Source organism: Muntiacus reevesi, chromosome 2 (assembly GCF_963930625.1).
Source record: "Muntiacus reevesi chromosome 2, mMunRee1.1, whole genome shotgun sequence".
NCBI classification, from domain to species: Eukaryota; Metazoa; Chordata; class Mammalia; order Artiodactyla; family Cervidae; genus Muntiacus; species Muntiacus reevesi.
This window is the reverse complement of record NC_089250.1, coordinates 261,383,351-261,410,642: the sequence shown is the minus strand read 5'-3', so window position 1 is coordinate 261,410,642 and position 27,292 is coordinate 261,383,351. Positions and strand designations below refer to the sequence as shown.

The following is a 27,292-nucleotide window of genomic DNA, read 5'->3' as shown; positions in this document are numbered from 1 at the left end:
TAAAAATAGTGTAGGACTGCTATATGACTAGGCAGATATATCAGGAATATTAGAAATAAAGCCCAGAAAAAATATGATTTTATCACATGTACAGGTGGTATTTGAATTTGGTAGGAGAATGGCTTATGTTTTAAAAGTGGTGCTGCCACTGCTATATTTAAAATAGATAACCAACAAGGACCTACTGTATAGCTCATGGAACTCTGCTCAATGTTAGTGGCAGCCTGGATGGCAGAGAGATTTTGGGGAGAATGGCTACGTGTGTATGGCTAAGTCCTTCCACTGTTGACCTGAAATTATCACAACATTGTATGTTAGTCAGCTAAACCCCAATACAAAATAAAAAACTTAAAAAAAAAAAAAAAAGACAGAAACAGACTCACAGACATAGAGAACAGGCTTGTGGTTGCTAAGGGGAAGGGGGGAGGGGAAGGAGGGACCAGGAGTGTGGTGTTAGCAGATGCAAACTATTATATGTAGAATGGATACACAACAAGGTCCAATATTAATGGAAAATATTTTTTATAAAAGAATGTCTATATATGTATAACTTAGTCACTTTTCTGTACAGCAGAGATTGGCACAACGTTGTAAATCAACTCTACATCAATAAAAAATAAAATTAAAAAAATAAAGATGGTGCTGGTATAATTGGAAAAGAATAAAGTGTGATTCCTGCGTCAAGCCATGTGTGCGTGTGTGCTAAGTCGCTTCAGTTGTGTCCTACTCTTTGGGACCCTATGGACTGTAGCCCACAAGGCTTCTCTGTCCATGAGATTCTCCAGGCAAGAATACTGGAGTGGGTTGCCATGCCCTCCTCCAGGGGATCTTCCTAACCTAGGGATCGAACCAGTATCTCTTACATCTCTTGCATTTGCAGGCGGGTTCTTTACCACTAGAACCTCCTGGGAAGCCTATGTCATGCCATTCAGGAGACAAATTCCAATGAACAAAATACTTACAGATAAAAAAAAAAAATCTGTAAAGATCTTGGAAGAAAACTGAAGAAATTTTGTGTACAGTTTTGTGATGGGCAGGTACCTTTATGATAAGGACTCTCAAGTCCGTATAATAAAATATTAATAAAAATTCTAGGCAAATGATGACCGTAAACAAGGCAATGGGCAAGGATTGTAGCATGCAAGGCAGATGAAAGATAGTTGTACAGATAAAAGAAGAATAACCAAGAAGATTGAGGAAAAAATATAAATAGACAAATTATAGAATGAAAAAAATCCAAGAGGCCAATAAAACATATGAAAAAGATGCTCTGCCTTTATTATCCAGGGCAATGACAGTTAAAGCAAAAATAAAATATCATTTTCTAGTCATTAGTTGGCAGAACAGAAGATGATTTATAAAATCAATGCTGCTTGGAACACTAAGAATCCTCTCACATATTGCTGGTGGCAGTAGGATTTGTTATAAAAACAAATCAATAATTTATTTGGCTGCACCAGGTCTTAGTTGCTTCGCTCAGGATCTCCAGTCTTCATCGTCGCATCGAACTCTTAGTTATGGCATGTGGATCCAGTCCCCTGACAACGATCGAACCTGAGCCCCCTACACTGGGAGTTTAGAGTCTTAGAACTTCCTCTTATTTACACTTGTGAAGGTTATCACAGGTCTCTGAGTTGGAGGAGTTAGATTTGATATTAGAAACTATAGTGTAGTTTTCACATTTAGTTACTTATAAATAAGCTTATAAATTCTTTAGTCTTCTCATAAAAATAAAAACTCATTACCAACATATCAAAAAATGTTTCATGATGAAAATATAGTGAAATAAAAAGAATTGAAAATTTAACACTTTTTCTTAGCTTTAAAATTTTTAATTGGAGAATAATTACTTTACAATATTGTATTGATTTCTGCCATATATCAACATGAATCAGCCATAAGTATACATATGGGTTGTTTGTTTTAAAGTCACTATTGAATTTGTTCCAATATTGTTTCTGTTTTCTGTTTTGGTTTTTTGGCCAGTGAGGCATGTGGGATCTTATCTCCTGCCTCTGCATTTAGGGGTGAAGTCTTAACCTGTGGACTGCTAGAGAAGTCCCTTGGAGAAAAAGTTTAATACAAGCATAACATACAGGAGAATGCATGATTTGTAAATGAATTTTAATGAATTTTAATTTTAATTTAATTTTAATGAATTTTCTAAAGTGAATATACCATCACCCAATCAAGGAACAGAACATTAACAGGATCCCAGAAATTTCCCCTCATGCCTCTTCCAATACTACCTCTGACCCCCTCCTGAGAGGTAAACACTGTCTTGTCTTCTAATAACCCAGATGAATTTTTCTAGGGTTTTGACCTTCATTTAAGTGAAATTATTCAGTATGTACTCTTTTGTGGCTGGCGTCTTTTGCTCAACGTTTTATGTGGGATATTCATCCAAGTTGCTGAATATAGCAACAATTCATCCATTTTATTATTGTACAGTATATCACATGGGCTTCCCTTGTGGCTTAGCTGGTAAAGAATCTGCCTGCAATGTGGGACACCTGGGTTTGATCCTTGGGTTGGGGAGATCCCCTGGAGAAGGAAAGAGTACCCACTCCAGTATTCTGGCCTGGAGAAATCCATGGACTCTGTAGTTCATGGGATCACAAAGAGTCAGACACGACTGAGCTTTCATATCACACAACTCATTGGTGGAGGAATTATGCACTATTTGTATAACTCCGTTGGGGGAAGACTATCATAAGCTTCTGTGTAGTTTCCTTCAGACTTGGCTCATGTACCTTTTCCCTTTGCTGATTTTTCTTTGTCTCTTCTGCATCCTTTCATAAGAATAACTAATAGCTACGAGTATGACTAGAGGTTTAATCCTATGAGTCCTCATAGTGAATCGTTGACCCTGGGGCTGGTTTTCTTGGAGACCTCTGATACAAATGGTGTCAGAAGTGGGATTCACTAGACCCACCTCTAACCCACTGAACTTCAGCAATAGCATTGCTTAGGAAGAGGAAATGAAGATGAAGGGATGGGATATGATGAAAATTTGGTTCCTGGGTGATTGTGCAATCATCCATGGTATGAAATAGCACTGAGCTGCCATCTGTTGTGAGAGGTGAAAGTTGTTGTTGTTTCCATGGTATGAAATAGCACTGAGCTGTCATCTGTTGTGAGAGGTAAAAGTTGTTGTTGTTTAGTTGATAAGTTGTACCTGACTCTTTGTGACCCAATGGACTATATAGACTGCCAGGCTCCTGTGTCCATGGTATTCTCCAGGCAAGAATACTGGAGTGGGTTGCCATTTCCTTTGCCAAGGGATCTTCCCCACCCAGGGATCGAACCCATGTCTTCTGCATTGGCAACTGAATACTTTTCCCCTGAGCCATCAGGGAAGCCTGAGGTAAAAGTTACCTATGGAATATGGGAGTAATAGATCATTCCCAGGACAGTTGGCTCACTGGATGCCCTGGCTGCTTTTGGCCATGCTGGCTAAAGTGAGGAGGAAAAATGCAGGCTGAGTGATGCTTCTAGTTTTTGTTTTCTCCTCCAGGAAGAGGAGAAAGTGCTCCTAAATTCCGTCTTCCCACTTGCATACCAGCCTTGATTTTTCCTGAAAGCTATAATATTAATTTTGTAAGTGCTAAATTGACTTCTAGATGTTTGAGTGAAATTTCAATGAGGAAAAAAAGGGTGGTATTTTTTAGTTGCTTTGTATCTTGTTACTCTTGCATATGGCTGTATGGTAAAATTGATATAAAATGTTCAGTTCAGTTCAGTTCAGTCGCTCAGTTGTGTCCGACTCTTTGCGACCCCATGAACCCCAGCACGCCAGGCTTCCCTGTCCATCACCAACTTCCGCAGTTCACCCAAACCCATGTCCATTGAGTTGGTGATGCCATCCAACCATCTTATCCTCTCTTGTCCCCTTCTCCTCTTGCCCTCAATCTTTCCCAGCATCAGGGTATAAAATGTTAAGTGCTTTTAACTTTATAAATTCTAGAGGGATCATCCTTATAGGAAGAGTTGCAAAGTAGAGGGACTCAAATTCCCTGCTTTTTTGCCACTGATGGATGGACTAGGATGAACTGTTTTGAGTACTGTAAACAGAACAAGTTTTCATGGGTTGTGATCTTTTTTCTTTTTAAATTTCATTTTTTGACCTCACATTTTGGTATTCAGGATCTTAGTTCCCTGACCAGGGATTGAATCCATGCCTCTTGCAGTGGGAGTGCAGTGTCTTAACCACTGAACCACCAGGGAAGTCCCAATAGGTGATGATCTTTAACAATGACATTTGCCTATTGAAATCCAAGGGAAAAAATGAGAGAACATAAAAAGAGAGCCAATCTCTATATAAAGATACACTTTTGGAGTTTTAAGCAATTTTCAGTGAGTGTGTATCTATTTGCCAGATGGAATACTGCTGCTGCTGGATTCATGAATTGCTTAATAAAGCCACTTAGAGATTAAAAAAAGAAATTTTCAGTTTTTTAAGGAAAGTAAAAGTGAAAGTCGCTCAGTCATGTCCAACTCTTTGGGACCCCATGGAGTGTCCATGTAATTCTCCAGGTCAGAATACTGGAGTGGGTGGCCTTTCCGTTCTCCAGGGTATCTTCCCAACCCAGGGATTGAACCCAGGTCTCCCGCATTGCAGGCAGATTCTTAACCAACTGAGCTATCAGGGAAGCCCATTTTTTAAGGAGCTCTTGTGAAATTGTGTATCTGACAACTCTTATTTTTTTAAGTTTTATTTTATATTGGAGTATAGTTGATTAATGGGCTTCCCAGGTGGCACAGTGGTAAAGAATCCACCTGCCAATGCAGGAGGTGAGATGCAGGTTCAGTCCTTGACTCGGGAAGATCTCCTGGAGAAGGAAATGGCAACCTGCTCCAGTATTTTTACCTGGAAAATTTCACAGACAGAGGAGCCTGGCGGGCTACAGTCCATGGGGTCATAAAGAGTCAGACACGACTGAGCAAGCACGCATATAATTGATTAATGATACTGTATTATTTTTAGGTATACAGCAAGGTGACTCAGTTATACATATATGTGTATCCATTCTTCTTCAAGTTCTTTTCTCATTTAGATTCTTACAGAATATTGAGCAGAGTTACCTGTGCTATATAGTAGGTCCTTGTCCTATGTCTGACAGCTCTCAGAGGCTGATGATTTTCTGGTCTGAGGTGCATAGTTTGAGCAGATCAATTTGGACTCAAAGTTTGACAAGATAAAAAGGGCTTCGGAAGACCTTGCCTGTCACTTGGGTTTGGAACATGGTTGTCTGGCCCTGTAGTGTCTTTGCTGCTGCTGAAAAAACATCTGCTGGCTTAAAAAAAAATCTGGAATCAATAGACCCTAATTGCCTGGTCGTGTCTGTAAGTGAAAACCTGCCATGAGCTGTGCTGAAATGAAAGCAGGTATAGCTCAATAAATAGAACTCACACTCAAGGACTGTTACAGATTTAGGGCAGCCCTCTGTGGGGGCCAGAGCTGTGACAATGCTATGCATGCCGACTCGACCATCTGGGTCACTCACAGGTACCCACAGGAAAGGGTTTATTCTCTGATAGGACTATCTAAATTTGAGCTCCCCATCAGCTCTGTTTCTTTTCTTTTTGTAGATTTTATTTATTTATTTATTTATTTATTTTGGCTGTGGTGGGTCTTTGTCTCTGTGTTTGGGCTTTCTCTAGTTTTGGCAAGTGGGGGCTACTCTTCGTTGTGGTGTGTGGGCTTCTCATTGCAGTGGCTTCTCTTGTTGTAGAGCACGGTCCCTGGACCACACTGGCTCCAGTAGTTGCAGCACAGAAGCTTAGTTGCTCTGGAGCATGTGGAATCTCCCCGGACCAGGGATCGAACAGATGTCCCTTGCATTGCAAGGTGGATTCTTAACCACCAGGCAAGCCCCTCAACTCTGCGTTTCTTATGCTGAGTAACTGAATCCCTAATTTGGGTTTCCTGCCCCCAAACTTCGGGTTGGAAGAGGACATCACAAGGATTGTGACCCCTCCACCCACTCCTGACAGATCTGGCTCTTTTTTTTTTTTTTTTTTATAGATACTAAAGGGATTTTTATTTTTTTATTTATTAAAAAATTTTTTTTAAATTTATTTTTATTAGTTGGAGGCCAATTACTTCACAACATTGCAGTGGGTTTTGTCATACATTGACATGAATCAGCCATGGAGTTACATGTAGTCCCCATCCCGATTCCCCCTCCCACCTCCATCTCTACCCGATTCCTCTGGGTCTTCCCATTGCACCAGACCCGAGCACTTGTCTCAGGCATCCAACCTGGGCTGGTGATCTGTTTCACTATAGATAATATACATGCTGTTCTCTCGAAACATCCCACCCTCGCCTTCTCCCACAGAGTCCAAAAGTCTGCTCTGTACATCTGTGTCTCTTTTTCTGTTTTGCATATAGGGTTATCATTACCATCTTTCTAAATTCCATATATATGTGTTAGTATGCTGTAATGTTCTTTATCTTTCTGGCTTACTTCACTCTGTATAATGGGCTCCAGTTTCATCCATCTCATTAGAACTGATTCAAATGAATTCTTTTTAATGACTGAGTAATATTCCATGGTGTATATGTACCACAGCTTCCTTATCCATCCATCTGCTGATGGGCATCTAGGTTGTTTCCATGTCCTGGCTATTATAAAGAGTGCTGCGATGAACATTGGGGTGCACGTGTCTCTTTCAGATCTGGTTTCCTCGGTGTGTATGCCCAGAAGTGGTATTGCTGGGTCATATGGCAGTTCTATTTCCAGATTTTTAAGAAATCTCCACACTGTTTTCCATAGTGGCTGTATTAGTTTGCATTCCCACCAACAGTGTAAGAGGGTTCCCTTTTCTCCACACCCGCTCCAGCATTTATTGCTTGTAGACTTTCGGATAGCAGCCATCCTGACTGGCGTGTAATGGTACCTCATTGTGGTTTTAATTTGCATTTCTCTGATAATGAGTGATGTTGAGCATCTTTTCATGTGTTTGTTAGCCATCTGTATGTCTTCTTTGGAGAAATGTCTGTTTAGTTCTTTGGCCCATTTTTTGATTGGGTCATTTATTTTTCTGGAATTGAGCTTCAGGAGTTGCTTGTATATTTTTGAGATTAATCCTTTGTCTGTTGCTTCATTTGCTATTATTTTCTGCCAATCTGAGGGCTGTCTTTTCACCTTACTTATAGTTTCTTTTGTTGTGCAAAAGTTTTTAAGTTTCATTAGGTCCCATTTGTTCATTTTTGCTTTTATTTCCAATATTCTGGGAGGTGGGTCATAGAGGATTCTGCTGTGATTCATGTCGGAGAGTGTTTTGCCTATGTTCTCCTCTAGGAGTTTTATAGTTTCTGATCTTACATTTAGATCTATAATCAATTTTGAGTTTATTTTTGTGCATGGTGTTAGAAAGTGTTCTAGTTTCATTCTTTTACAGGTGGTTGACCAGTTTTCCCAGCACCACTTGTTAAAGAGATTGTCTTTTTTCCATTGTATATCCTTGCCTCCTTTGTCAAAGATCAGGTGTCCATAGGTTTGTGGATTTATCTCTGGGCTTTCTATTCTGTTCCATTGATCTATATTTCTGTATTTGTGCCAGTACCATACTGTCTTGATGACTGTGGTTTTGTAGTAGAGTCTGAAGTCAGGCAGGTTGATTCCTCCAGTTCCATTCTTCTTTCTCAAAATTACTTTGGCTATTCGAGGTTTTTTGTATTTCTGTACAAATTGTGAAATTATTTGTTCTAGTTCTGTGAAAAATACCGTTGGTAGCTTGATAGGGATTGCATTGAATCTACAGATTGCTTTGGGTAGAATAGCCATTTTGACAATATTGATTCTTCCAATCCATGAACATGGTATGTTTCTCCATCTGTTTGTGTCCTCTTTGATTTCTTTCATCAGTGTTTTATAGTTTTCTACATATAGGTCTTTTGTTTCTTTAGGTAGGTGTACTCCTAAGTATTTTATTCTTTTTGTTGCAATGGTGAATGGTATTGTTTCCTTAATTTCTCTTTCTGTTTTTTCATTGTTAGTGTATAGGAATGCAAGGGATTTCTGTGTGTTAATTTTATATCCTGCCACTTTACTATATTCATTGATTAGCTCTAGTTATTTTCTGGTAGAGTCTTTAGGGTTTTCTATGTAGAGGATCATGTCATCTGCAAACAGCGAGTTTCACTTCTTCCTTTCCTATCTGGATTCCTTTTACTTCTTTTTCTGCTCTGATTGCTGTGGCCAACACTTCCAAAACTATGTTGAATAGTAGTGGTGAGAGTGGGCACCCTTGTCTTGTTTCTGATTTTAGGGGAAATGCTTTCAATTTTTCACCATTGAAGGTGATGCTTGCTGTGGGTTTGTCATATATAGCTTTTATTATGTTGAGGTATGTTCCTTCTATTCCTGCTTTCTGGAGAGTTTTAATCATAAATGAGTGTTGAATTTTGTCAAAGGCTTTCTCTGCATCTATTGAGATAATCATGTGGATTTTATCTTTCAATTTGTTAATGTGGTGTATTACATTGATTGATTTGCAGATATTAAAGAATCCTTGCATTCCTGGGATAAAGTCCACTTGGTCATGGTGTATGATTTTTTTTAATATGTTGTTGGATTTTGTTTGCTGGAATGTTGTTAAGGATTTTGGCATCTATGTTCATCAGTGATATCGGCCTGTAGTTTTCTTTTTTTGTGGCATCTTTGTCTGGTTTTGGAATTAGGGTGATGGTGGCCTCATAGAATGAGTTTGGGAGTTTACCTTCTTCTGCAATTTTCTGGAAGAGTTTGAGTAAGATAGATGTTAGTTCTTCTCTAAATTTTTGGTAGAATTCAGCTGTGAAGCCATCAGGTCCTGGGCTTTTGTTTGCTGGAAGATTTCTGATTACGGTTTTGATTTCCTTGCTTGTGATGGCTCTGTTAAGATCTTCTATTTCTTCCTGGTTCAGTTTTGGAAAGTTATATTTTTCTAAGAATTTGTCCATTTCATCCAAGTTGTCCATTTTATTGGCATAGAGCTGCTGATAGTAGTCTCTTATGATCCTTTGTATTTCAGTGTTGTCTGTTGTGATCTCTCCATTTTCATTTCTAATTTTGTTAATTTGGTTCTTCTCTCTTTTTTCTTAATGAATCTTGCTAATGGTTTGTCAATTTTGTTTATTTTTTCAAAAAATTAGCTTTTAGCTTTGTTGATTTTTGCTATGGTCTCTTTAGTTTCTTTTGCATTTATTTCTGCCCTAATTTTTAAGATTTCTTTCCTTCTACTAACCCTGGGGTTCTTCATTTCTTCCTTCTCTAATTGCTTTAGGTGTAGAGTTATTTATTTGGCTTTTTTCTTGTTTCTTGATGTAAGCCTGTAACGCTATGAACCTTCCCCTTAGCACTGCTTTTACAGTGTCCCATAGGTTTTGGGATGTTGTGTTTTCATTTTCATTCATTTCTATGCATATTTTGATTTCTTTTTTGATTTCTTCTATGACTTGTTGGTTATTCAGAAGCATGTTATTTAGCCTCCATATATTTGAATTGTTAACAATTTTTTTCCTGTAATTGAGACCTAATCTTACTGCACTATGGTCAGAAAAGGTGACTGGAATGATTTCAATTTTTTTGAATTTTCCAAGACCAGATTTATGGCCCAGGATGTGATCTATTCTGGAGAAGGTTCCATGTGCACTTGAGAAAAAGGTGAAGTTGATTGTTTTGGGGTGAAATGTCCTATAGATATCAATTAGGTCTAGCTGGTCCATTGTGTCATTTAAGGTTTGTGTTTCCTTGTTAATTTTCTGTTTAGTTGATCTATCCATAGTTGTGAGTGGGGTATTAAAGTCTCCCACTATTATTGTGTTACTATTAATTTCCCCTTTCATACTCGTTAGCGTTTGACGTACATATTGCGGTGCTCCTATGTTGGGTGCATATATATTTATAATTGTTATATCCTCTTCTTGGATTGATCCTTTGGATCCCTTTGGATCCAAGATCCCTTGGATCTCCTTTGATCATTATGTAGTGTCCTTCTTTGTCTCTTTTCACATCCTTTATTTGAAAGTCTATTTTATCTGATATGAGTATTGCGACTCCTGCTTTCTTTTGGTCTCCGTTTGCGTGAAATATTTTTTTCCAGCCCTTCACTTTTAGTCTGCATGTGTCTCTAGTTTTGAGGTGGGTCTCTTGTAGACAGCATATATAGGGGTCTTGTTTTTGTATCCATTCAGCCAATCTTTGTCTTTTGGTTGGGGCATTCAACCCATTTACATTTAAGGTAATTATTGATAGGTGTGGTCCCGTTGCCATTTACTTTGTTGTTTTGGGTTCACGTTTATACAATCTTTCTGTGTTTCCTGTCTAGAGAAGATCCTTTAGCATTTGTTGAAGAGCTGGTTTGGTGGTGCTGAATTCTCTCAGCTTTTGCTTGTCTGTAAAGCTTTTGAATTCTCCTTCATATCTGAATGAGATCCTTGCTGGGTACAGTAATCTAGGTTGTAGGTTATTCTCTTTCATTACCTTAAGCATGTCCTGCCATTCCCTTCTGACCTGGAGGGTTTCTATTGATAGATCAGCTGTTATCCTTATGGGAATCCCTTTGTGTGTTATTTGTTGTTTCTCCCTTGCTGCTTTTAATATTTGTTCTTTGTGTTTGATCTTTGTTAATTTGATTAATATGTGTCTTGGGGTGTTTCACCTTGGGTTTATCCTGTTTGGAACTCTCTGGGTTTCCTGGCCTTGGGTGGCTATTTCCTTCCCCATTTTAGGGAACTTTTCAGCTATTATCTCCTCGAGTATTTTCTCATGGCCTTTCTTTTTGTCTTCTTCTTCTGGGACTCCTATGATTTGAATGTTGGGGCGTTTCACATTGTCCCAGAGGTCCCTGAGGTTGTCCTCATTTCTTTTGATTCTTTTTTCTTGTTTCCTCTCTGCTTCATTTATTTCCATCATTTTATCTTCTACCTCACTTATCCTATCTTCTGTCTCCGTTATTCTACTCTTGGTTCCCTCCAGAGTGTTTTTGATCTCATTTATTGCATTATTCTTTTTTTTTTTGCATTATTCATTTTTAAATGACTCTTTTTTATGTCTTCCAGGTCTTTATTAAACATTTCTTGCATCTTTTCAATCTTTGTCTCCAGGCTATTTATCTGTAACTCCATTTTGTTTTCAAGATTTTGGATCATTTTTATTAACATTATTCTAAATTCTTTTTCAGGTAGATTCCCTATCTCCTCCTCTTTTGTTTGACTTGGTGGGCATTTTTCATGTTCCTTTACCTGTTGGGTATTTCTCTGCCTTTTCATCTTGCTTAGATTGCTGTGTCTGGAGTGGGTTTTCTGTATTCTGGAGGTCTGTGATTCCTTTTTATTGTGGAGGTTTTACCCAGTGGGTGGAGTTGGATGATTGGCTTGTCAAGTTTTCCTGGTTAGGGAAGCTTGTGTCGGTGTTCTGGTGCATGGAACTTGATTTCTTCTCTCTGGAGTGCAATGGAGTTTCCAGTAATGAGTTTTGAGATGTGTCTATGTGTTAGGTGTGACCTTGGGCAGCCTGTGTGTTGGCGTTCAGGGCTATGTTCTTGCATTGCTGGAGAATTTGCGTGGTATGTCTTGCTCTAAAGCTTATTGGCTCTTAGGTGGTGGTTGGTTTCAGTGAAGGTATGGAGGTTTTTGGACGGTCTCTTATTACTTAAAGTTCTATGTAGTCAGGAGTTTTCTGGTGTTCTCAGGTTTTGAGCTTAAGTTTCCTGCCTCTGGATTTCAGTTTTATTCTTCCAGTAGTCTCAAGACTTCTCCTACTATACAGCACTGATAATAAAACTTCTAGGTTAATGGCAAAAGATTCTCCCCCGTGAGGGACACCCAGAGAGGTTCACAGAGTTAGATGAAGAAGAGGAGAGGGAGGAGGGAGATAGAGATGAGCAGGAGGAGAAAAAGGGGGACTCTAGAGGAGAGACAGATCTACACAGTTGTCTGTTCCCAGAGTGTTCTCTGTAGCCCAGACACCCACAAAGATTCACAGACTTGGATTGGGAAGAGAAGGGGAAAGAAGGAAATAGAGGTGTTCTGAGGTAGAAAACGGAGAGTCAAGATTGGGAGAGAGTAATCAACACACTCCTGAATAAAAATGGGAACTGAATATTGTATTCTTAAATGTCTGCAATTTATGTTATATATTGAAAAACAAATATTAAAAATCTAGAGTAGAGGTTAGACTCTTAAAAATACTATATTAAAAACAAAACCCAAAACACACACACACAAAAAAATTTTAGAAATATATATGAAGTTTGGTTTAAAAATAGGGCTTCTCTCTTTTTTTTTGTAAGGTTATAGTGTAATGAAAATGAAAATTAAGGAGTAGTAGAGGACTTTAAAAGGAAATAAGAGAAAAAGAAAAAGAGAAAATAGAAGAGAAAAAGGGAAAAAAAAGAAAAAAAACACAAGAAAAAAAATGTTTTTCCTAATTAAAAAAATCATAAAAATCTATGAAAATGAAAGTTAAGGAGTAATGGGGGAGTAATAGGGAATTTTAAAAGAAAATAAAAGAGAAAAAAGAAAAAAGAAAAAAAAATTTTTAATTACTTTAAAAAAAAAAAAGTAAAAATATATCTAGGAATTTCTCTGGAGCTGTTGCGCTCAGTGTGGGTTCAGTTCAGTTTCAGAAAGCTCCTCATTCCAGCTTACACTTCTCGATATCTACAGGCCCCTTCCTGTGTAGTCGGTGTTTTCTTCAGGGATTTTAATCTGTTGCACTGGTGCCTTCTGAAGCGGTTCCCTTTGTTTATTTGGCTTCTGTTTGCCGGTCTCTTCAGTGTCTAAGTTCCGCCCTGACACAGGCCGGCGGAGGTGGTCTCTTATTCAGGTTGCTAGTTCCATCACGCTCCGGGGAGGGGCTGGCGCTCTGGGGAGGGGCTGGCGCTCTGGGGAGGGGCTGGCGCTGTTTTCTCTGTCAGCGCTGCTCAGGCTCCCCGCGGTTCTGTATGGAGCGTGCCCTGCGCTGCGCGCGGTTCTAGCCCTCGGTTGTTCCACAAAAGCGCGGAACAAAAAGCTGCGCCTGCTTTTTGCGCCTTCCCTGTCCGAGCGGCTTAGGCAGTCAGGAGCTTGACGGGCGCACTCTCCCTGGGTGCGGCGCGCCTACTCCCCTCAGCGGTCCCAGTCTCAGTTTCGCCTGCGCCAGTCGGGTGCGTGCCCCTTCTGCCCTCCGCGTCCCCAGCCCCAGTCCCCGCCTGTGCCGGTCGGGTGCCTGCGCCCTGTGTCTCGCCGCAACCCTCCCGGCGGATATCGACGGTCCAGAATCTCAGGAGGTCTTTGATTAGGAACAGGAGGCCTGTTTGCAGTGCGGTAGGGGATGCCGTCCCTGGGGCCAGCCTGCCCCTTTCCCCTCCCCCCTGCCTCCAGCCTCCGGCAGGGCTGGGTCGGTCCGCAGCCTGCAAGCTCTTCTCTGGACTTGCTCGGTCCCTTTGTTCTGCGAACGGCCGGCAGTGTGTTCGGGCCGGTTAATTTTCTCTCTCTCTTTTGCTGTCCCACAGTTTAAGTTGGTAACTCACAAAAGCTCCCTCCGATTGTCCTCAGGGCACTCAGGCCCGGTCCTTACCCTAAGCAATGCCGCCGGCTCCTCTCCATTCTGACCCCACTTGCTGGTGGCGGATGCGGGCGTCTGGGGTACTTTACTGCTGGGAGTTGCTTTTAAGCCTGTAATCTGTGGGTTTTATTTATTCTTCCCCTCCCAGTCAGGTTGCCCTCGGACATTCAAAAACTTCCCCCAGACCCGCCAATCCGAGGGTTTCCTGGTGTTTGGAAACTAGACTCCCTTCCCGGGTGGGATCTCTGTCTTTAGCTCTTTTGTCTCTCTTTTTATCTTTTATATTTTGTCCTACCTCCTTTCGAAGACAATGGGTTGCTTTTCTGGGCGCCTGATGACCTCAGCTAGCGATCAGAAGTTGTTTTGTGACGTTTGCTCTGCGTTCAGTTATTCTTTTGATGAATTTGTAGGAGAGAAAGTGGTCTCCCCGTCCTATTCCTCCGCCATCTTGGCTCCTCCCCCCAGATCTGGCTCTTGACCCCTCTCTTGGGGGATGTCTCATTTCTGTTGACTTGTGTTCAACGTTCCAAATTAGATGCAGTTTGCCACAATGGACCTGGAGAAGAAAGTGGAAACCCACTCCAGTATCCTTGCCTGGAATATCCCATGGACAGAGGAGCCTGGTGGGTTACAGTCCATCGGGGTTGCAAGAGTCAGACATGACTGACCGACAGAACAGCAACAACTATTTGGATTTTCTTTTCTTTCTTTTTAAAGATTTTTTTTTAATGTGGACCATTTTTAAAGTTGTTTTTTTTTTTTTTAAATTTTATTACAATATTGCCTCTGTTCCATGTTTTGCCTTCTGGCTGTGAAGCATGTGGGATCCCAGCTCCCCATCCAGGGATTGGACTGCACCCCTACATTGAAGGGTGTTGCCCTAACCACTGCACCACTAGGGAAGTCCCACTTGGATTTTGTTTTGAACTGTGGCAGCAGACTTTTGCTCTGGAGCAAAAATCTGAGTTTGCAGTCCATTTCTGAGTCATATTGGCAAATAACCCAAGGGAGAAAGTCTGGTTCATCAGTGGCAATTTACCACACTGGCAAGAACTTCCAGATCTTACCTGTTGTTCTCATGGCCTTTCCCCCACTAGGACTTTGTCTCCTATGTATCAAATACCTGGATACCATGGGAGTTGTAACTCTGGTTTTCTGTGGTTTTGTTTTAGCTTTTTAGTCTCCTACCCAGCCAAGTTTTCAATTTAGCAAATGTCTTAAGTAGGAGATCCGTTTCTTTTCTATTTTTGTATTTATTTATTTCTTTGACTGCAGTGGGTCTTAGCTGCGTCCTGCAGGATCTTTTGTTGCGTTGTGGGTATATTTGCTTCACAGCATGTGGAATTTTAGTTCCCTGAGCAGGGATGGAACCCACATCCCCTGCATTGCAAGGTGGATTCTTAACCACTGGACCACCTGGGAAGTCCTCAGAAGTCAGTTTCTTGAAGCTCCTTAAATCTCTGGTTGATTCCTCCACCCTCAACACAATTTCTGATAGTTCCTCTGGCTTCACTATGTCTCAGCAATGGCCCCATGTCTGGACCAAGCCCAGATTCACAGTCTTTAGACTATACCCAGAGTTTGCAAAGGACTCTGGGGACACACGAGGATCCTCAGCATTTGCCTGAAAATTCTTCCCTCTCTGGAATTTTATTTCCTTCATCCTTGTTGCTTTCACAGCTCTCTGATATCTTTAAGATAAGATTGTAGTAATTGATCTGGCTTTTCTAGTTGTTCTTAGCAGAAGCACTGGCTTGCTTCATACTCAGTTCAGTTCAGTTCAGTCACTCAGTCGTGTCCGACTCTTTGCAACCCCATGGACTGCAGCGTGCCAGGCCTCCCTGTCCATCACTAACTCCCAGAGTTTACTCAAACTCCTGTCCATTGAGTCAGTGATGCCATCCAACCATCTCATCCTCTGTTGTCCCCTTCTCCTCCTGCCTGCAATCATTCCCAGCATCAGGGTCTTTTCAAATGAGTCCTTCGCATCAGGTGGCCCAAGCAGTTTCAGCTTCAGTATCAGTCCTTCCAATGAATATTCAGGACTGATTTCCTTTAGGATGGACTGGTTGGATCTCCTGGCAGTCCAAGGGACTCTCAAGAGTCTTCTCCAACACCACAGATCAAAAGCATCAATTCTTTGGCACTCAGCTTTCTTGATAGTTTTATACTACTCCATCCTATCCAAACATCAATGTCTTCTGTTTTTTCCTGTTTAAATCAACTTTCTTGTGCGACTTCTCTGGTGGTCCAGTGGTTAAGACTCTGTGCTCCCAACATAGGGGGCCCAGGTTCAGTACCTGGTCAGGGAACTAGATCCCACATGCTGCAAAGAAGATTGAAGATCCCACGTGCCACAACCAAGACCCAGTGCAGCCAACTGAATAAATATTTAAAAAGCATCAACTTCACTGTGGTATAATGTACATACAATAAAATGTACCACTGTAAGTGTACAGGTCAATGAGTTTTGACCAGTGTGTGTTTGACCTATGCAACCATCACTACAATCAAGATATACAACATCTCCACCATCCCCAATATGTTCTGTCAGGCTTTCCCAGTGGCTCAGAGATAAAGAATCTGCCTGCATTGCAGGAGATGCAAGAGACTGGGGTTTGATCCTCAGGTCGGGGATATCCTTGGGAGGAGAAAATGGCAACCCACTCCAGTATTCTTGGAAAATCCCACGGACAGAGGAGACTGGTGGGCTACGTCCATAGCATCACAAAGGGTCGGACAGGACTGAGGTAATGAGCATAATATGTTTTGTCATGTTCCTTTGTTGTCAATTCCACCTCCTTCCCCAGTCACAGGCGATTAGGCAACCATTAACCTGCTTTCTGTCACTACAGATTGACTTTTCTAGAATTTCACATAAATGGAGTCATACAGTATGTACCCTCTTTGCCTGGCTTATTTACTCAGCAAAATGTTTTTTGAGATTTATCTTTGGTATTGTATCAGTTGTCCATTCTTGAGCAGAATTCTGTTGAACTATATCACTATGCATTACTGAACGGGGCTCCATTCTGTGTATATACCATAATTGACTTATCTATTCACTGGATTGTTTCCAACTTTTATTATGAATAAATCTTCTATGAACATCATGCATAAGTCTTTGTGGGGAAGTACATTTTCACTTCTCTTGAATAAATACTTAGAAGTAAAACTGTTGAGTTGTATGATAAGTATAGGTTTAACATGATAAAAAATTGTTGAATTGTCTTCCGAAGTAGTTTTAACGTTTGACATTCCTGCCAGCAATATATGAGAGGTTGCTCTTCATCATCAGTCTCTTGAATTTTAACAATTTGAGTGATTGTGTAGTGATATCTCACTGTGCTTTTGTGTTTCCCTAGTGACTAATCTTGTAGAACATTTTTTTCAAGTTGCTCATAGACCATTATTTTCTTTAAATTATTTATTTATTTATTTTTGGCTGCGTCAGGCCTTTGTTGCTGCATAGGCTTTTTCTCTAGTTGTGGTGAATGGGGGCTACTCTCTAATTGTGGTGGGTGGGCTTCTCATTGCAGTGGCTTCTCTTGTTGTGGAGCTTCTGCTCTAGGCACGCAGGCCTCAGTACTTGTGGCACGTGGGCTCGGTAGTTGTGGTGCTCAATAGGTGTGGGCTTAGTTGCTCCACGGCACGTGGGATCTTCCTGGACCAGGGATGGAACCCGTGTGCCCTGCATTGGCAGGTGGGTTCTTTCCCTTTGGACCAGCCCCATCTAATCTATCGTACCTTTTATAATAGGTTCTCTGTCAATACATGCTACCTTAGTTAGATGTCCCCTATACTGTCTCCCTGAGAAAGGCTTCTTTCTTTCTTACCAAATCTTGAATAGGTGGAATTCATCAAGGTCTTAGCAATCTGAGACTACTCTCCTAGGAAATATGTTTTTCAGAGATTTTCAGAATATAGACAGCATCACAGTTTATCCTCTAAGGTCTCACTTTTTAGGACTCACAATTATATGACCTCATCCCTGTAGGGAATGTGGAAAAAAATGTTTACATTCAGTCACTTCTGACAGCATCTTGGGATAGTCTATTTAAACACTCATAATTAATTTGGATAATTAGTATGCCAAGAAAAAGATGTTTAGTGTTTTTCTTGGAGGCACTGTCATTGATGCTAGAAATAGCATAATAATTACAGCTCTAGAGAGATGAGGTCAGGAAAACCAAACCTATAATAAAGGGGTTCAGATTTTCCCTCCCATGACAAATGTAGTGATCATTGGATTCAGCATCCCAGAACAGAAGTTACTTAGGTGAGTGGAGTTTTTATTTTGGACTTAGAAACTGCCTGGAAAAAAAAAGAAGTGAGTATTTGGAGATAAGAATCTACCCAAGATCTGGATAATAATTCCTTTTCATGAGAACATGCAAGAGTCCCTGAGAGAGACTGTGTGAAGGGCTGCTTTCTGATTATCGCAGAGAATATTCCTCTTATTCATTGCCTCCAAAGTCATCTCACTACTTTCCCTGCTTTAGTTCTGTCCAAATTTTCACCTGTCTTCGTTAATTCTGTCCTTTGATTAAAGTGTCTTAGTCTGAGATTCCCTAAGCATAGGAACAAGATGAATTAAATGTATAAAACATTAAAGTATTAAATTATTATAGTGCACAAACTATCTTATTCTGGTTTTAATATTTATTTATTTAGCTGCAGCATGTGAACTCTTAGCTGTGGCCTGTGGGCTCTATTTCCCTGACTAGGGATTGAACCTGGGCACCCTACACTGTGGTCAGGTGGAGTCTTAGCCACTGGACCCCAGGGAAGTCCTCACACTATCTTAAATCAATGTTTGGGCCTTGTTTCCACTGGACCTTGTCTGGATGAGACTGAATTGGGGAAACTCATTTATACTGAAAAGTTCTCTGAGTGCCCTGTATGAAGATTTTAAGACCTTGTCCAAATCTTTACTACAACTGGTGCCCTAGGAAATTACATTATTGTAGACTTTGATCTTCAAACTGAAATAATACAGCTTGGAATTAGTGCCAGATTCAATTACAGAAGGCATCTTTACCAGCAAATATCCTCAGAGTTGGGTCTTCTTCATTCCTAAGAGCAAATTTGAGTCCAAGACTTGATTTCTGAGATGTGATATTGGTCCTACAATCAGACACCTGATGTGAACCCTGCCTTCAGTTCTGTGTTCCAGGGGAGCATAAGAATCTTGAAAGTAAATATGACAGATCAGGGCAGCGGCTAGCACAGGGTCAGTGTTCACAAGAGCTTATTGATTCAATGAAGTCCCTCTGAACCTCAGGTTAAATAAAACTGTAGGGAGGCATCTTCACACTTTTTGCTCAAATACAGAGCCCATTCAGGAGTTGTAAATAGAAAACTACAATACTCTACAGCTACAATACTAACCAGCTACAATACTCTCTTGTCAGTGACACCTCTGGTGTGTGTGGGTGTCTGTTTCCTGCTCTTTCTGATTTTTTTTTTTTTTTTTCCCTGAATTTTGTTTGCCTGTAAGATCGGGCTTCTCTGGTGGCTCAGTGGTGAAGAATCCACCTCCCAGTGCAGGAGACAGGAGTTCGATCCATGGGTTGGAGAGATCCCCTGGAGAAGGCAATGACAACCCGCTCCAGTATTCTTGCTTGGAGAATCCCATGGACAGAGGAGCCTGGCAGGCTAAAGTCCATGGGGTGGAAAAAGAGTTGGACATGATTAGTGAGCACATGCTTGTTGAATTTCCTATTTATAATTTTTTTTCTGAAACTTCTTTCTGAAGCATTGATATGTTTAACTATTCTTCATTTGTACCACACAATTTTTTAAAAAACCGCAGTATGAGATTGAAATTTTTTTATTTTTAAGTACTTATTTATTTGACTATGCTGGGTCTTAGTTGAGGTGCATGGGATCTTTGATCTTTTGGTTGTGACAGGCAGAATTTAGTTCCCTGACCTCTGATTGAACCTGGGGTCCCTGCATTAGGAGCATAGTATTTTAGTCCCTAGACCACCAGGAAGTTCCCATACCACACACTTTAATTCCTGTGTTAGATTTTAAGAAATTGGGTAGGTCAATCCACTTCATCATCATTATTTTTCTTTTGTTATTTTTAAAGAATGACTTAGTTTTGTATGTTTGTTTGTGTGTTTAGTTAATTGATGTTGAATTGAATCTACACCTTTGAGGAAGTTTCAAATCTTGATGACGTATTATATTATCCCATCTAAGAACATGGAATTTAGTTCTGCTCATTCAAGATTTCTCTTATGTTATTTAATTTTTTTATTTTTATATTTCCAGTACATTATTGACATAGTTTACTCCTAAATTTTAAAGTGCTTATTCAAAGTATATTTTAAATTTTTTGCACATTTGTATAATATTTGGATAAATTACTAGTGTATTGCTTCTAAAATATTTCAGTTTTATAGCAGAGCAGTTTCCTCTCTGTGATCTATTTAAAGTCAGCCCTTGACGCAGGGGTTTGTAAAGAAAAAAGAGAGAGAGAAAAAATAAAATTTAAAAAAAGAAGAAAGAAAAAAGAAATTAAGAAATTTCAGTTGGTTCTTTGAATGTAACACATAAAATAATCTATGTTTTGAAGAGGAATAATTTTTTCCTGCCATTTTATTGAAAAAATTAGAAAAATATTGAATAGCTGTGTGCCTGGGGCTTCCTAGGTAGTGCAGCGGTAAAGAACCCATCTGCCAATGCAAAAGACACAGGTTCAATCCCTGGGGCAAGAAGATCCTCTTGAGTAGGAAATGGCAACCCACTCCAATATTCTTGCCTGGAAAATTCCATGGACAGAGGAGCCTGATGGGCTAGTCTGTGGGGTCATAAAGAGTCATGAAACATGACTGAGCACACACAGTCATAGTAGTGACTCCATTCATTTGTTTATTCATTTATTCATGTAATAGTTATTTATTGACTGCCTACAAGTGACAGATTGTTCTAGACCCTAGATATGGGTGGAAAACGAGATAGACAAATCCCTACTTTAATAGCTCTCATGTTTCTATTGGAGGAAATTGTCTTCCTTCGATAGAAATAAGATAATCCAATGAAATGATTTCAGGTGTTATAAGTATTATGAGCGTTATACTGCGTGATTAAGAGAAACAAACTTTAGGGATAGATTTTTTTTCCTTTTTTGGCCTCATGTGCTGCAAAGTTTTTGGTAACTTAGTCCCCTGAGCAGTTTGAACCTGACCAGGGATTGAACCTGAACCTAAGCACTGGACTGCCAGGGAATTCCTCATGGATGGATTTTTATGCATGACATTAGAGTAGGATTTCCAGAAAGGAACTTTTAAAGAAATCCTGATGGGAAATGTACTTCAGTTGACTTGAAGAAATTCATACATGTGTTCTGTTTCTCCCCAGGTTCCGTGTGTCTGAGCATAACCATCATATCCCAGCCAATGAAGGAATGATTTCTGTTGATGGGGCAATAGGTATGGTGATCCTCGCTCAGGTTGGAATAGGGACTGTGGGGAATGTCTCACTCCTTTGTCATTGTATCTGCTCTCTTTTTAAGAGGCATGGATTGAGACCAATTGAGCAAATAATCAACCATCTTGCTTTAGCCAACACTTTGACCCTAATCTGTGGAGGAATCCCTCCAACATTGGCAGCCTTTGAGATGAAGTATTTCCTAAGTGACATCGTATGTAAACTTGTCTTTTATTTTCACAGAGTGGCCTGGGGAACTTCTCTCAGCATCACCTGCCTCTTGGGTGGCTTTCAGGCCTTAAGTATTAACCCCCCAAACTCCAAGTGGGCAGAACTCAAATTCAGATCCCAGAAGTATATTACTACTCCATGTATCCTGAGCTGGATGTTTCACTTGCTGGTCAATGTCATAGTTCCCATGAGAATGATTGGACAGAAGAATGGCAGAAATATCAGTGTGAGATCAAATCTTGGCCATTGCTCTTGTCTGTCCATTAACACAATTACAGAATCAATCTGTTCAGTGATTTTCTCCTCTGTTGATGTTATTTGTTTGGGATTCATGATATGGGTCAGTGGATCCATGATACTTTTCCTTCACAGGCACAAACAGCAAGTCCAATACATTCACAGCACTAGGCAACCCTCCCCAACGTCACCCGGGACCAGAGCCACAAAATCTATCATGTTACTTGTGAGCGCTTTTGTCGTATTTTATTCTCTCTCTTCTGCCTTTGAGATGTTTGCTTATCTTTTTGGCAATCCACAGTTGTGGCTTGTGAACATCAGTGTGCTCCTAGCATCTAGTTTTCCAACCCTCAGTCCCTTTTTGCTCTTAAAGAGTAACACCCATGTCTCTAGCCTCTGCTCTTCCTGCTGAGGAAGTTGTAGAACTTACTCAGTTGCTGACAGCATTATACTATTTTCATTCGTCCATTTATTGTCTCATTCTATGAAGTACCTTCTCTGTATCATTCATGTTTTAGACACAGTAGTGGGCTGCTGCTGCTGCGTCGCTTCAGTCATGTCCGACTCTGTGTGACCCCACAGACGGCAATCCACCAGGCTCCTCCGTCCCTGGGATTCTCCAAGCAAGAATACTGGAGTGGGTTGCCATTTCCTTCTCCACAATAGTGGGCAGAAAGGGTTTATGCTCCAATAAAGTCTGTAGGCGAATCTTGACGTCAAACAAACAATTATACAAATACTTATGTAATTTCAGGTATACAGGTTTCTGCCACGAGGAGCTTGGGATAGTATGTTTCAGAATCTTGGAAGGCTTCCCTTTGCATCATCAGTTTAGGCTATTTCCTGAATATTCTGGAGGATGTCGTCAGCCATAGAGGATGTTCTAGGCAAATGGAAAAGTATGTTGGAACACTATTTGCAAGAAGGAACACAGGACAGACAAAGAACAAAGACTTCCCTGATGGTCCAGTGGTTAAGAATCCACCTTCCAATGCAGGAGATGTAGGCTGGATCCCTGGTTAGGGAACTAAGATCCCATATGTTGTTGTTGTTGTTCGGTCACCAAGTCATGTCCCACTCTTTGCAACCCCATGGACAGCAGCATGCCAGGCTTCCCTGTCCTTCACTATCTCCCAGAGTTTGCTCAGATTCATGTCCATTGAGTCAGTGATACTCTCTAACCATCTCATCCTCTGCCACCCCCTTCTTTTGCCTTCAATTTTTCCCAGGATTAGGGTCTTTTCCAGTGAGTCGGCTCTTCGCATCAGGTGGTCAGAGTATTGGAGCTTCAGCTTCAGCATCAGTCCTTCTAATGAATATTCAGGGTTTATTTCCTTTATTATTGACTGGTTTGATCTTGCAGTCCAAGGGACTCTCAAGAGTCTTCTCCAGCACTGCAATTTAAAAGCATCCATTCTTCAGCACTCAGCTTTCTTTATGGTCCAGCTTTCACATCCATACATGACTACTGGAAAAACCACAGCTTTGACTATACAGACATTTGTCCCATATGCTTCAGGGCAACTAAGCCTGTGAGCCGCAACTATAGAGAAGCCCACACACCACAATGAAGACCTTGCTGTCCACAACAAAAATCCTGTGTGCTGCAATTAATACCTGATGCAGCCGAAAATAAATAAATAAATTTGTTGTTGTTTACTGGCTAAGTAGTTTCTGACTCTGTGACCCCATGGACTGTGGCCCACCAGGCTCCTCTATCCATTGCATTCTCCAGACAAGAATACTGGAGTGGGTTGCCTCTTTCTTCTCCAGGGTATCTTTCTGACCCAGTGATCGAATCCAAGTCTCTTGTGTCTCCTGCTTTGGCAGGCATTGGCAGGGGTTTTCTTTACTGCTGAGCCACCAGGGAAGCCCCCAAATATATATATATATATTTTTTTTTTTTAAAAAGAACATACAAAGAACTGAAAGAAATTCCAAGTGCCTCATGTGCAAAGAACAAGAGAATTTGACATGAGCTGAAGTTACTGAGTTGGGGTCAGATAATAATTTGCCAGGCTTATAGATTATGTTAAGAACATGTACCATGGACCCAATAGGAATTTTAGACTTTAATCAAGAAGATAAACAGATTAAAACTTTTTTTCTTATCAAGCAGAAAGAAGACATTTAAGGAATTCTCCAGTTTGCCTCACAATTATAAGCATAGCTTACTGAATGGAGCAGGAGTAAATTTGGGAAAAAGAATGAGAAGACTTTTGAGATAAACCTGGTGAGAGAGGGTGATGATTCTGATAAAGCTGATGAAAATCAACGTGCCAAAGGAGAATAGGGACTTTGCAAGGGTCCAGCCTCGGCAGGATCCAGGGGGTACCCTCAGGATGAACGGCGTTGGTGAGAGAGAGAAAGAAGACACGTGAGACCAGCCTTGATAGGGCCAAGTCTGCGAGGGAGAGAGAGAGAGAATGACCAGATGGGAGTGTTTGCAGGTGAAGAAGGAATTTATAGGGCCAGGACTCCATCTCAGGCCTATCTGTGCTGATCGTGCTCTGCTGCCTTTCCAGTGGACTCTGAACTCTCTGCTTAGTGCCTGTGGGAACGACAATGGAAGGATAAGACCTCCTCCAGACAGGGGAATCTTGAAGATCACATCCAGGTTACTCATTGCCTAAGAGGAAACATATGGTAATAACCCCTGTCTCCGGACAGGTCATAAATTTTTTCCCTATCTATTGGGATGTAATCACAGGCTTATCAATTATTAACTGGTTGAAACGTGACCACAAGCTTATTGATTATTAACTGTTTGGAATTAACTGCGGGTTTATTGATTATTGACTGAACACATAACACGTGAATAATGGGGTTATTGTAGTTGTATTTACCCTTCCTTCCTTTATGTAAGTCTCAAGGAATTTGGGGAGGTGGGTTTGGACACGTACACATGGGGTATAAAAGATTTTCACAAATGCTGGTCGGGGTCCTTGGCTAAGAGGAGACTCTGCCTTGGGCCCGCCGGTGTAATAAACTGCACTCCACTATCTGCATTGTTCCTCTTGAGTGAGTTTGTTTCCTGGACAGCGTGGCTATAACACAGGGTCTGGCAGAGTCTGGCAATCCTTTATTTTTTACCATAGCTTTTATACCCTAAGTTAGTACATTTCTAAGGGGAAGATAGTTTAACATTACGTCAGCTTGTTCTTCACGAAACCAGGGTGTTTTCTGCATACTTTTTTGTTTATGAGGGTCAGGTACATTATCTTCTGGCCTTGGGGCCTGTTAACATTTTATGCAGGTCAGGTGAATGTAAACCTGTTTTCCATAATCTATTCTTTATTGAACACAAAGGTCAGTCCTTTAGCAGAAGTTATCAGTTAAATTTATCTAAAAGGTTTACCACACAAAGACTGCAGCTCCAGTGAGGCAGCCCCTGTTTAGCATTCCTGGTTAAAATTAACAATTCTAAACTCTTATTTTTCTAAATCTTTAACTATAACCACATTTAGAATAATATTTTATGTTCTCTAATAGAGCTTCCTCACTCCCGAAGAGCTCTGTGCCTATTAGGGCCTTTTGTGTGATCAGGTTCTTTATGCCGTTTATGATTAAGGTGTTGTGAGCAGTCATGTGCATTAGTACGCATTTGCCAAGCAAGGCTAGAATGCCAGCAAAGGGGTCTAAATTGAAACACTCCTTTCATCCTGGATAATCTTACAGGATACCACCTTCCGGGGGACATATTAATTAAAGTTCTAAGTTGATTATGTTTGGAGAGAGATCGGGGAAGGCCTTCTACCTGTGTCACAGAAATTAGGGAGTAGTCTAATAGAGCAAGCATCAGAAAGACAGAGATCATCTTTAAGGTGAGCGCTGGGGCAGCTTTTCGAAATTCCTGAAGTCCTGATCTGCCTTGCTTGTCAGGTCTTCTCCTCATGACCTTGTCATGGGTGGGGTCTCATGTGCTGGCTCCCGGCAGGACTTGAGAAATGTTTCCTTAGAAGGAATGGAATTTGGTGACTGTGTCATAAGGGGTGGTTTAAGGCTGATGCAGGCACTGAAGCTCAATTCTCTCAAGACTTGAGCAACCGGATTTGTTGTGGTGGTGTTTCTTGATATTGAGAAACCGGGGAATTTATAGTTTGGGTGTAAAGATAGTGTGCATTCCTTTTCATACATGGAATGTGTTATGTCTCTAAGGCATCTGCATTATGCACACGTCTAGTCATAGATCACACACATGTGCATATGAGTAGGGCTGCCAACAACATCTATTGGTGATAGAAGCTTTTGTTGTTGTTATTTAGTCACTAGTGGTGTCTGACTCTTTGCAAGCTCATGGACTACAGCCCGCCAGGCTCCTCTGTCCATGGGATTTCTCAGGCAAGAATACTGGAGTGGGTTGCCATTTCCTCCTCCAGGGGATCTTCTTGGATCGGGGGTTGAACTCACATCTCTTGCATTAGCAGGTGGATTCTTACCACTGAGCCACCCAGGAAGCCCAATAGGAGCTTAGATAGTGTTGAAATAAGAGAAAAGAAAAATGGAGGGTGGAGAGAATAGGCCTGAGACCTAGTAACCAATGGGGCTTCCCTGGCAGCTCAGAATCTGCCTGCAATGTGGGAGATCTGGGTGTGATGCTTGGGTCAGGAAGATCCCCTGGAGAAGGGAATGACTACCCACTCCAGTACTCTTGCCTGGAGAATTCCATGGACAGAGGAGCCCGGAAGTTTACAGTCCATGCGGTCATGAAGAGGACAGGACTGAGCAGCTGACACACACACACACACGCTAGTAACAGGTAAGCATCATTTAAAGATCAGACACTTCCTGGTGGTCCGGAGCTAAGGCCCCGCCTACCCATGCAGGGGGCACAGGTTCCATCCCTGGTCAGAGAACTGAGGTCCCACCTGCTGCAGGGCGTGGCCAAAAATGAAAAAAAAGATAGATGGAGAAGGTGGAGCTACACTTTCAGTTCCTTCTTTCATTTATTCATTCGTTTTACCCAGAATATTCAATGATTCCTTACTGTACGTCAGTTACTTTTATAGGTAATATTGGATATAGTAGTAAATATGACAAGAAAAAATAATAGTCCTTATGGAATTTACATTCTACTGGAAGTGACTGAAAATGTTAAATAAACAGATAACAGTGGTTATCTGTGGTTAAGGGCTCTGTTGAAAAGTATTGGATAGGAGAGGGAGAAGGAATGCCCTGAATGATTCAGTTTTTTAAAAGTATTTATTTGTTTACTTGTTGGGTCTTATTTCAGCACGAGGGATCTTCAATCTTCATTACAGCATTCAAACTCTTAGTCGTGGCATGTGATCTAGTTCCCTATTGTTGAGTTGCTCAGTTGTGTCTGACTCTTTTCAGCAGGCTTTCCTGTCCTTCACTATCTCCCAGAGTTTGCTCAGATTCATGTCCACTGAGTTGGTGATGCCATCCAACCATCTCATCCTCTGTCTCTTCCTTCTTCTCTTGCCCTCAGTCATTCCCAGCATCAGAGTCTTTTCCAGTGAGTCAGCTCTTTGCATCAGGTGGCCAAAGTTTTGGAGTCTCAGGTTCAGCATCAGTCCTTCCAATGAATATTCACAGATCAAACCCAGGCTCCCTGTGCTGGGAGTGCAGAGTCTTAGTCACTGGGCTACCAGGGAAGTCCTGGGGATTCAGTTCTAAATACTCTGGTCAGGAGGTCCCTCCCTGAAACTGTGGTTTTGAAGAGTCCAGAATGACTTGAGGAAGGAAGTGATGCGTATAACCCAAGGCAAGGATGTAAAGGGTGGAGGGAAGAGGTAGAGGGGAGACTGACGAAGGGCCATTATTGGTGTGTTGAAGGGCTAGCAAGGTGAGCAGGGTGGCTGCAGGGAGACGTGAATGAG

At 41.0% G+C, this 27,292-nt stretch overlaps 1 long non-coding RNA gene across 2 annotated transcripts in view; it reads left to right on the top strand.

The window, feature by feature from the left end:
• LOC136158777 (uncharacterized) overlaps positions 1 to 21,908 on the top strand; it is a 50,512-nt gene extending 28,604 nt beyond the window's left edge. Inside the window, exons 3-4 of one of the 2 annotated variants that reach the window (XR_010661371.1) lie at positions 20,913 to 20,983; positions 21,225 to 21,908. This is a non-coding gene — a long non-coding RNA (uncharacterized lncRNA). Of the gene's footprint in view, positions 1 to 20,912; positions 21,073 to 21,224 lie in introns of those variants that run through there. The other variant, XR_010661370.1, reaches the window with a different exon arrangement.
• Positions 21,909 to 27,292: the final 5,384 nt, after the last annotated feature.